General features: G+C 37.2%; 1 protein-coding gene across 1 annotated transcript in view; it reads right to left on the bottom strand.

Moving 5' to 3' along the window:
* Nachralpha4 (nicotinic acetylcholine receptor alpha4) overlaps window positions 1-12,419 on the bottom strand; it is a 255,707-nt gene that overhangs the window by 73,002 nt on the left and 170,286 nt on the right. The window lies entirely within an intron of this gene.

The raw sequence follows: 12,419 nt of genomic DNA, 5'->3' as shown, positions 1-12,419 counted from the left end.
ACGTGTGCGTTTTAACATGATTAGCAGTATCCGCTAAATAGGCAGATAGAGATCTTACGTGAACGTAAGCAAATCTGTTAGTTTTTCTGGATTTGATCAGCAATCGTGGGTAAAATAGATCCGCGCAAATAAAAATGATATTTTCGAGAAAATCCGGCGCAACTTCAACTCGGATATAGGAATTATCTGGCTCAAAGCGTTCGCAAAATCGGATTGGATTATCGCACAGGCTCTTATTTCGATCCACTAAGCCCGAAGGCTGGGGGACGTCAATAATCTGGCTTTGCAACTGGCTAGTTAATAATAGTCAATAGAAAAGCAACTCGTTATTTTTTTCTTATTGTTAGTTATTATCCTATCCGTAATTTGAATAAAAAAAGAAAGTTTACTTGCTAATAAATATTTATATGTATCTCAATGTTTCCAGCATATATTGTACTTTATGTTAATTGAATGATGCGTATACAAAATTACTGATTAATGAAATTTAAAAAACAATTGTTTCTTTTCCCATTTAAATTAAAAATTTGCAAAAAAGCAATATCCTGATGAATGTACCGACGACAGTTATGATAGACTATGTCCATCATTATCAAATTATCCTCACACTAACCACTCAATCGCTATATTTGTGAAATTGGATGGCTTAGCAAAGTTTCTAAATTGAAGAACCAGCGGATGCTAGCCCGATATAACGGAGATATATAGATATCCGTGGTCGATAGCAACCCGTTTACTGTCGAGGATCGCATCGGCCACGTGGGATTGCCAAGTAAACTAAGCGCGATGGTCGAGTTTCTCGGAGTCGAGGAGAGAATCCGGAGATACTAAGTCATCGCGGATGACTGCGGTGCACCGGGATTATTTTGCTATCGGCTTCCTTTCGTCTCTCGTGAACTATCTTCGGTCCCGAAAGTTTCGATCAAGTCAGAAAGTGTAGATCACTAACTCGAGTTTCTAAGCCGGAAAGGAGTGAGAGGAGAATTGTTGCGAATTGCGAGAAAAGTACGTTTTACACTGGCCTTATAACTCAGAAAATGTCAATCTTGTCTTATTGAAATATACGTGTCGAAAAATTATTATCTTTATTTGTCTATTAATAATTTTATTAATAGTTCTATTTAATAGTTTATATTTAATAGTTTATTATTAATTGTTTATTTATTTAATATGTGTGTGTCTTAAACAAAATTTCTTGCGACGCAACTAAGGTTTTTACGTTTATAATATGGCAATCAAATTAAAAACAAATAATTAAACAAATTTTTAAATATAATATTAATATTTTAACATAAATGTAATAAAATATACCATATCATAAAAATAAGTAGAAATGAAAAAACTATACTCTATTTTCTTGTTCTTTCAGACAATTCTACAATTACTTGATATACATATATAATAAATTAATGAAATAAAATAAAAGTTTTATTTAGATCTTATTTAAATTTCGTTGGATGTCCCACTGGGGGCGGCCATAAGTCAGCCTTTACACATTGCTCAACTTTCCAGTGATACGATTTCGCCTACAGACAGCATTGATTGCATGGACCGTCACCGTATTGGCAAGATATTTCTCGATCTCGAATGCGTCGCCACACAACCCTCCGGGGAGACGTGAATTGCATTAATAATCCAACCAAAACCTGCCTCGGCGAACAGTTTACCCGACCGACTTATCCACTATGTGGGCATGGACCTTTGTTCGATATTTGACGTAAACCAAACAGGCGTGTGTTTATTCGTACAAAGGGAATGAATGTAGAAATCGCGTTGCTTTACGTTCGCGCAATCATGGCCCGACCGTTCCAATCTTTCGTGTAAATACGAGCGGCCACTTGGCAGATATATTTAACCGAGTTGTACTCACACAACAGACACAGGTATTGCAACGAAGAAGATCGAAATATTTACTCGAGGCGAGATTCAATTTCAGCACGCTGAAAGTGTTTTACGAGCGAAAGATCAATGTTTAATTAATAAATGTTGCTTATCAATCTTAATTATAGTATCATATTATATTTATCGAAAGTGTTATCCGTCTTCCTTTTTCGCCTAGACATTCGTACAAAATTTAAAAATTCAGTCCGTTTTATTGTACAAAAGACCAGTTTGTCATTGTAGCTATCGCGCCTGATACATTTTAGTTTGCCCTCCGCTTGGGGAAAAATGCATTTTGTCCGCCCACGAGGATATATTTTTCCTCTCCTTTCGCATCATTCGTATGAAGTATCACAGATCTACGTGCAAATGCACAGATGCTTCCCCATCCTACGTGTCTCGAATTTCGGTCGGAAAGCGTAGCCGGGTTTCCCCTATACTCACAGCATGTGGTTCAAAACGGCGATATCGAGAAAGAGAGAGATAGAGAGATCGAGGGGCAAGTTCGCTCATAAAGTAAAGAGCCTTAATTGGAGCTACCTATTTTTCACATAATTGTGCTACGCACAATACATCGAGAAGAACACCGATTTTCATACGAGTCTTTGAGAGGTAAGGGTCAATCATCTGACATGATCTAATGGGATACATCATTTCGCGGAATATCGGGGCTACGATGCGATGTGTAGCCATTGTAGCGTGAACCCCTCACTTATCGAAATCAATTTACGACCCGGTGGAGATTCACAGAGGTATCGATTTGTCTGACGGCTGTTTGAGAGACGTGAAAAGGATGACGGCATCATTACGATTGACGGCCGATCGTCAAATATCGTTAAATATTCTTGATGACGCAATTTTGTAAACTTTTGTATTGCTAAACTTATACACATCAAGATTTAGAGTGATTGATCTCAAATCGATTTTAATATGAGATATAATTTAAAACTAATTTTAAATCAAAATTATGAGTCAAATTTTTATCTTTTATAAAAATAATTACACACTAATTATGTACGTATAATACAATTATTTTACTTAAGTACAAAAACCACGCAAATTTCATATAATATTAGGTAATATAAATTATTGGATCTACATATGTCCCTTACTTTTAATTTTCTGCTTGAAAGTTTAAGAACGATTAAACCGATTGTGATCGACACGCTGTACGACCATTTGTTCAAGATCAAAACGATAGAATCCAATTCTTGTTAATTTGGATCAAGTGCCACTGCACATTTCGATTTCGAGCCTACATCAGCGTTATCCCGCCGCGCTCGGCAATTTGCATACGCCCGCCTGTCTTCTTCTATCTCGAGGTTCAAACGCGAAATCGCAATTTCCTGCAGCGAGAATCCCCAATGATTCTCGATGAAGGCTCACGTGAGAATGTGTGTGCGTCGCGATGAAAGCCTTTTTCGAGGTGCGCTTCGTGAAAATAGCGCTTCTCGTGTTGCCTATCAGCCGCAAAGTGATATGATACCGCGCGCGTTAGGGTATGTGATATATTATATACCGAATGCCCTAGATTCTTTTCCTTTTAATGGAAGATGCTTGAGGTTGAAGTAAGAAGGATGAGAAATAGCCATTTCGGTATGAAGATAGACAGCTTCTTACGCTTGCGGTAAATTGAACGATTTAAAAATGGGTAATAAATAATAAAATACTATGGTAATTACAAAGTACTTAATAATAGCAATAGACATATAGTAATAATAGTTATTATGTTACCTAAAATTGAATGTAAACTTAATAAAGTTAATAATATAAACTTATTAAAAATGTAATGTAATAAAGATACGAGTTATAGTTAAATAAGATACGTTATGAAAAAGAAGAAGCTATGCTGTCAGATTTTCGTCAAAAAATATGTTTTTAAAGGAAGCGATTAAAATCGCATAATTGCATGCGAAAAATAGAAACTGCTGCGTGGATAAATTGTTCATTTCCGTTTTGGTGTTGAGAGATGCTCATAGAGTTACCGTTAGCGTGAAAATCGCTCAGCCTAAAACGTTTCCACGGCGTGTCGATACGCCGCCCTCATTTTCTGGTGCATCGGATGCACAACGAAAAAAAAACTCGCGTATCGCACACGGGAAATAATCGACGAATCGAAACGAGTCGTAATAGAGAGAGAGAGGGGCGTCGACGGCAAAATGAAAAATTGCTTGTACCGGGGCAGTCTGTCGAGGTCTCCATTATCAGGAAAGGTGCAGGCACCGATATTTCATGGAATTAACCGGCGGCGGCCAGATACAGCGGCCCCGACGCCGGCTGAAAAATAGCCTCGCCCTTAACGTTTCCGCCGGAAAGCGTTCTGACGTACAACTGAGAAAATTCTATCAAGACCCGCCGAACGGAATTCCGGTGTTGTGTAACGATCGTGGATAAACTCGAAGATTAATCGCGAATTCCTGCGTACGATCGTAAAAGATATCCTTTCACTATTTTCTTCTCTCTTATCTTCGCTCGTTTGATGTAAAAAGAAACCAACAGACGTTACAGTATTCTAGCTTAATGAAGAATAGCGAGTTTTCCAATCACCATGATAGCGCATATGTTGGAGCGACTATATCCGTGAAAATGATCAGTGGATTCGGAAAGCCTGCATCAATGCTGCCAGACCCAAATTCAACCCCGTGATATTTATCATCCCTCATCCTCCCTTCCCCCCCGATACATCGACTAGCAGGTTTCTGGCCGACGTTGTTGGGTTCTCTCTTTCGAATACTTTATTCGCTTCTATCCGTTCTACTTCGGGCCGTCGAGATTTTCCGCAAGCCGTGAGTGGAAAAGCGGCGCGCGAGACCGCCGATCATAAATCATCTCTCTCAATAGAAAGCTCCCACGTTTGTCGTTCTCCCCGGTCCGCGGCAATTTATTTAGCCGGATACCTCGCGCTGTCCTATAACAGCGCGGCACCGTGATAGGATTAACCGCACACGACCGTCCGTCGTGAAGCGCTCTCACACACGGATGACAATTGGTACCATCCCGTTCTCCAGATCGCCGCTGTCAGCTTCTTCCCTTGTCCCCTCCACCCCCCTCTCCTTCCTGAGATTAAAAGAGGACGGAAGTATTGCTCAAGGGGTTGGCAGCCCGCTCGCTCGTATCCCGCATCAGTTTTCATCAACGACTCGGACTTCAATTTCACTTAACCTTTGACCCTCCATGGCCCACCCCCGCGCTTCTCAAAACGTCACCGCCTTCACATACAATTCACCATCGAATCTCCGATCCCCGATATTATTTCCACCCGCTGGTGACAACGGAAATACCTATCTAGCTCGCGTCTATTCACGTCTGTCACATTTGTCCTTCCTTTTTCTAGTAAATTATAATTATATATAAAACAATTGAGTTTCATTTTTCTTCAGCAAGATTTAAATAAGCCAGCTATACAATTCAGAAATTGAAAAAAGCTTTTGCGCAAGATCAAATTTAATTTAGATCATAATGATAAATTGCTGCTTTTTACACATAGTTGTTCTGTCGTTTAGACATAATCGCGTCTACGTTGCAGATGCGGCAAAATTACAATGACAATATTGCAAATCGATATTGCAATAATGCATTACTATTAGAGCAAGTTATTATAGTCAGGAAATTAATCGTTATGCAACGTTATTGCAACTCGATGGGATTCATTAATCTCAATCTATATTGCGGACTAAAAGCTTCTCCCGTTATACGAAAGCTTCGCTTGTCATATAATAATATAAATTGCTTCGCAACTTATTACAGTATATAGATAGTGAAAATTGATATACCGAATAGCATCCGTTAGCCGTTTTGATAAACATGCGGTATATCAAACTTTTATAATAAAGAACTTTCTGCTACTTTTTTCCCTCCGTAATATAGTGTAAAACTCCTACTCTTCTCCAAGATTGCGCTACTCCTTTGAACCGTTCATTTCATCTGGGCGATCATTTTTTTTCTTCCGCGCGATTTCGAGATCAATTTGGACTGGCGACGGTAAAACGGAGTTTGAGTCATACCTTCCGTCAAGACGAACAACCGTCGGCGCTATCTTCGATATACGAAGAACTCGATTTGGTGGAAACGCGTCGCGGGACGTACCAGTGTCTCTCGATCGGACGAGATTGCCGGCACGGCGCGGGCGCGCCGAGGGATATTCCCCGGGGAAATACTCGCGTCGTTATCTCGAAATTCGAGATTGGAAGTTTCGCTCGCGTGGATCGCCCGCGTAAAAGCGCTACTCGTCAATCGCGTGAGATAGAGATTGTCAGCTCATCACATTGTTCCGGAGATATCGAATTCCTAACCACAGTTAATAAAACGCGTTCTATTCGCTTTGTCATCGAAACAACTTTTGACATGCCGCTTTTTTTTGTACGTAATATAATTTTTAATGTAATATACGGTGGATTAAAAAAATATTTACACACCTAGTTTTCTTACAATAGCTTTATTCGAACGAATAATACATAATTACGAATTGTGTCCACAAGTAACTTATTACATATAGTAATAAATTATTTATAAATACAATTCGTAATTACGTATTATTTCTTCGAATAAAGTTGTTGTAAGAAAACTGGATGTGCAAATACTTTTTTAATCCACTGTATATTAATGTACGTGTTATACAGCAGACACACAATTCAAAATATTTAATTTCTCGTGACAGATCGAGAAAAGTACAACTTCATTCACGGTGAAGAAACAACGAGAAAGAGAACAAGAGAGAAAAATACTGCAACACAAGAGGTTGGATAAAAAAGATCTCTAAATTATATTGTAATTAAGGGCCCTTGTAATCGGAATCGCTGCTTATACTAATGACCGGACATGGTCGGGAACCAGAACGAGACGAGGGAAAAGGGGGGAGAACGGAGGAAGGGAAATACGAACAGAGAAATTCAATTATACTCCGGTAATATCGCCGCAGAGTCGGAAGTTTAATCGGGATTGCATCTCCGTCCTTTCAAAAATCCTTCTTTCTTAACTTCCTGAATTTAAGTAGGCAATTAACCGACCATGCCCGGGTCAACCTGTGTCATACGAAAAATTACTCTTCATTTTTAACCAAATATTATCATAATTCACGCATAATTCGTGGGTCCTCTTCTTATTGAAGTTAGAAGTAACATATTACTTCTAACCGATACTAAATCGAAAATTACTCAGTATATTAAATTAAAATATATGATAAGGCAATCGTTTAATTAAGTTTTGAAAATGTTGACGGCACGTCTTTCTCAGAGATAGATATTTAAATATTCGGGCACAGAGATGCTTTAAAAAGCTAGAGGAATAATAAAATAAGCTATATTACAAACCAAGCCATAGTACCTCGCTATGTTTAGCCCACCGCAAGATATTTTTTTTATTTATTCATCTTTTGATAAAAGAAACCGAATAAGAGAAGGTTAATGGAAGCCTGTGGTATCGTCAACGACTCTTTGTATACCTCACGTTACCTCGCGTGCTACCCGAGAAAACCTAGTTCTAAATGTTAAGTACGTGTGAGAGAAATGAATCGTCGGTGGCGCGGCGGTGCTATTTATCTGGTCATTGTTGAGCAATGTCGGTGTGCCTCTCGCCGGGAGATACTTTTGAGAAAAACCTGGAAGAAACAGCGAATCGCTTCCAGGTTTAGCAGCATCGTGAACGACGCAGCCATCGATTTTTCTGACGCGTCGTGTGAGAAAGTATGACGAGCATGGAGCATTTCTGCTGTTTATTCATGCTTTCGAGAATTCAAGAAATAAACGTGGTTATTACTTTACGATTAAAGAGCTGTATATTATAAAACGACATCATTTATATTATATAAAATAAACCATTATAAAAACAAACTGAATACTTTTTCTTTAAATAAGATCTAATTATTAAGGATAATTAATATTTAAAATGCATATTAATTTTCATGTAAAAAAATAGATAGAATTATATATAGAAAGACGATTCAACGAAAATATATTGTATATAATTTTTTTAAAGATTAAGTTATATACTCTAATTTTAGATTCTTTAATTAATTATATGCTTAAACACGTCAGTTTTATCATTATTTATTAACACCTTTGTATGAATACGTCTTTCATCTATCGCACGAAGAAAAATGTGTTAAAAAGAAGATTTAAAGAGGGATAAAAAAACACATATAGAACTGTATGACGGATGTTCATGCGACAGACTTTCAAAAACGAGAACTTGTTGAAACGTGCGAAATCTGGTACTTAGATTTAAAGTTAGGGGAATCAGGTCTAAGGAACGAAGGCTGGTTGAAGGTGGATAAAAAAAGAAGGACAAGACGAGCTCTTTGAGTATCTCGTTACTCAGCTTCCGTTTTAACCGAGGTTATGCATCGAAAAAGATTGCCCGAGGCGAGTCGAGATACATAAATGAGAAAAAAACTGATTTAACCTCGGATTTAACAGACGTTGTGCTTGAAACCTAGCTAAACGGATCAATACGATGCCTTATTTCTGAACTCATTTATGTGGTCATTCAGGCGTGCAACATAAAAATTTCCAGTTCTCTTTAATAAGTCGAATATTAAGTCAGTAGTAGTGGTCAAGCATTCACAGCCAGAATTTTCTTTCTAAATTTAAATCAAATGCAAGTTTGATGCGTTGCTGTGCTAAATTATTTAACGGTAAATATGTTTCAATGTATACTTCAAAGTTCAAATAATTTATCACTTTTAGTGTTGGTACTTTATAAATTTTCAATATATACAAGCCAGAAAACGTATTGATTGTTAAAACGGAGCAATCAAAGCTGATATTGCCTAACTTTGTTGGCTCTCAAAATACTAAACTAACAGTACAGTATTGCCATACCAGTACCGGCGCATACTTATTTGTCAATAACGGGTGTACATCTCGGAACAGTGTTACGGTCCTGTGGTCAAAGTTAACTGACACAACGCTGACAGGCCGGTACCGGCGAAGATATTCGAGTATGCTTGTAAATTTCTCAATATTTGAACGAGGCATGTCGGAGGAAATATACGCGTTTGCTCGAAACTACATTTGCAGACTTTTTGATCCAGTCCATATATCGCGTCCATATATGCTTTGAATATTCCAAAAAGGTTTTTATTTTCAAGCGCTGCTGATTCAGTGAATCGTGTAGATCTTATTTCTAACACGAGACCGCGCGGCCGAATAAAACGACGAGATGCACACGACTGTAATCGAGTTGCGTTTAATTACGCGTTTCCCAGCGAAAAATCATTTCATTTTCCCCAGAAACGTTCCTGCGGCGTGTTCCACGTTTAATCCGAAATTATACGACCGCCCCTGAATCCCTGCTCCGCTTCCGACACTCCGAATGTCCAATCGGAATTAATCCGCGCGAATTCATATTCGATGTAGGAATCAAGCGATTATATTGGCGATCGTTCCTTACTCGGAGATTGTAGCGAGCAGAAATAAAATGTTTGAAAAGTTAATGTAGGTATCAAAAGACGAATATTTGCTCTGCTCCAACACACTATAAATACTTACTTCGACGTTGCGCTTCGTTACAAAACTACTTCAAGTTGAATGTTAAAGCGTAAAGAAAGAATCGAACAAATATTTGTTAAGAAGAAAAAAATCAACTGTAAGTTCAAGAGAAATCGTTATGCGACTTTTGATACATTCGGTGTATTCAACGCTTTTATAAACCCTACGGGCAGGATTCCTTCTTCTGAGAGTGCTAGGGTACAAGAGGAAGAAGGTTCACGAGTGTTGAAAGTCAATGCGGGCTTTCAGAGAATATCTCTTCCTCTTTTTCTATTTCTTTTTCTTGCTACAGAACAGAAACGACATCGCTGTGAAATCTCTGAGAATCTGCAGAGAAAAGAAGAACGTGTGTGTAACTGTAAGAACAATATCGACACATAATATAATATCCGTTACTTTTTAACTTGTCCAACGCGATCATATTCTGAGATATAATAATTGTTAACTTTCCTTCGAAATCGACTTACAAATTCTCGTAACAGCAGAGAGAAACTTTTACAGTTTATCTATTAAGAATTTATCCATTAAGAATAAACTGTGAAAGTAAATTTTCTATAATTGTATTTAATTCTAATAGAGGAATAATAAATTATCGTTATTTGCATCTTCGAAGGATATTATAAATTAAAATATAAAATTATTTTTAATTTTCTTTCTCCGATTGATAAACGGATGTTAATAATCGAATCGCGAAGATCACTACGAGAAGGTCATCAATGGACGGTAACGAAGCAAGATTCGTTCAAAGCGAGAGGATCAAGCGAAAATTCCACAAATCACGTGGTCGATTATTTCCTTCGGTTCCAGCTACTGTTCCCCCGGGTGCTATAAATTTTCGCCAGACGTTCGCCTCGACTAGGCGCGCTGATATAAAATTTGTCAAGAAAGATCCTAGCTCTTCGAAACTTTTCTTCTGCTAAAGTCGCGCGAGGACTTCCGAAAGTGTATGTGACGGAAAGATGGTCTTGTGAAACTTCCGGAGAGAGCCCCGGTTGACGCGTGAAATCGACAACGTTTGCGATGCCGAAAATTCTGCTCAGTTTTTCTTAAAACAAATTATTTCAGCGAAGATGCATGTGAGATTGTATGTTACTTTTTTAAAATTAAAACTATCATTATAATTTCATGGAATTGATTACAACATAAATAGGAGAAAGATGATAAGTTGATTTATAATACCGATGTGTCCGCAATACAATATATACATTTTCACAGTAAATTTGATCAATGTTTTATGTAAACAAATCCAAATTGTTTATAAACAAACAGATCTGTTCAATTAACCCGTAAACAGGCGTTTGACTTTTTTTTAATGGTCATCTGGGGTGATTATTGCACCCCAATTAAAAGTTATTGTTATTAATTATATATTGCATATTTTTGATTGTTCTATAATTTATAAATATTTGATGACAATATTTATATATACATAGATTTACTTAAAATTTTCTGAGAATAAAGTAAAGAAAAATATAAAAAACAAAAGAAGGATGTTAAAATTATTGTAACGTGAGCTTCATTTTTTAGCAGTGGGTGTAAAATTCACCTCAAGCGCTCGTTCTCAAGTTAAAATGCAAATTTTAAGATTCTTACTATTCGGAAAAGTAATTTTATGCCACAAAAATGTAATAAATATTATTTTAGAAGATTTTCTTTTCTCGCCTTTTGCATATCACGTCTAATATTTTTAAACGAATAGATAAAATCTATTATTCAAATTTTATTGCTTTCCTCTTAATGCTGCATATATACATATAACCTTCCTAAAGTGCGAGCGCTTTAGATCTATCTTGCATTCGCACGATACTTCTTTTCGAATCTCATTGTGAAGCGAAAGCGAGCGCTTTTACACCTGACACTTCGCAAGATTTTGTACGCAGATGTCCAAATGAAAAATTTATCACCAAGCATATATAACACGTTGAGATACGAAGCGTCAAACAGACGTAAAAATTCATGTATTGAAATATTTGTATAATACCTCGATACAACTAAATGTGAGCATAAATGTAAGTTATTTTATATTAATAATATACAGTGTTATAATCTGAACTAGGAAAAAGAATATAATCGAATAAAATTAAAAATAAAAATTCTATTAATCTTACATTAAATCATACGAAATTTCTACTTTTACCTTAGAAATATTTAACGAAAAGAAATCACAATTGTGTGGATAAGAAGGAATTTTCGTTGCTGTAAAAAAATTGAAAAAATGAGAATAAATTTTTCCAGTGTACGGAAAAATCTGGGACGTGTCATCAGATTTGGAAGAGTTAAGGAGAGACATTTGTCGCGGCTGAAAGTAGTCCTTTCGTTCTTTCGCTACAAAATGTCCTCGAAAGGATGGCTGGTGTTTCGAGCCCTGGGATATCGACCTCCTGCGGTAAGAGACCATCCTGCTTATATTCTTTACGACTGGTCTCTCCGCAGGGTGTTCCTCCATTCTACGCGGTTGCCTGGAATAAGTCCGGCGGTAGTCCAGTCAAGTTGAGCGTGTCCACGGAGGCCTGCGGGGACCTCATGAATCTAAATCCAACTCTCCGTTCAGGGTGGGTAGGTACTACGACTGGAGTTCGCGAGTTTTATGTGTATAAAAGTTGAGCACGCGTGCGCGAGTCGATCCCATCGTCCGAAAAACGACAACAGAATTCCTATCACGATCTGCTACCCACCACGCTTTGATATATTGTGCTTTTTAGTCACGTTCTGCAGGTGATCCGATGCAACATATCCTGATTAAGAATGCGAGGAAAGATTTGACGGATCACATTTAATGGATATTTGTAGTAAGAAAAGCAGCGAATTTGAATTAAATGAATATATACTTTGTATAAAATGTTTCAGATTTTTCTTCTCTGGCGAGCCGTTTTTATCTTCTTTGGTTAATATTGGTTAATATAGGATCAATTTTTTCTTAGAAAAAACATTGAGAAAAATCATTTTTAGTCACAATCTTCTAATATTCAATATTGAACATTTTTTTGTAATAAATTCCCAAAAGACTATTAAAACAACATTTATATGATATTGTAAGAAGAATAAAGTTTC

The sequence above is a fragment of the Temnothorax longispinosus genome, chromosome 6, assembly GCF_030848805.1.
Source record: "Temnothorax longispinosus isolate EJ_2023e chromosome 6, Tlon_JGU_v1, whole genome shotgun sequence".
Lineage (NCBI taxonomy): Eukaryota > Metazoa > Arthropoda > Insecta > Hymenoptera > Formicidae > Temnothorax > Temnothorax longispinosus.
The sequence above is the reverse complement of the archived record's forward strand: the minus strand, read 5'-3'. Positions and strand labels throughout refer to the sequence as shown.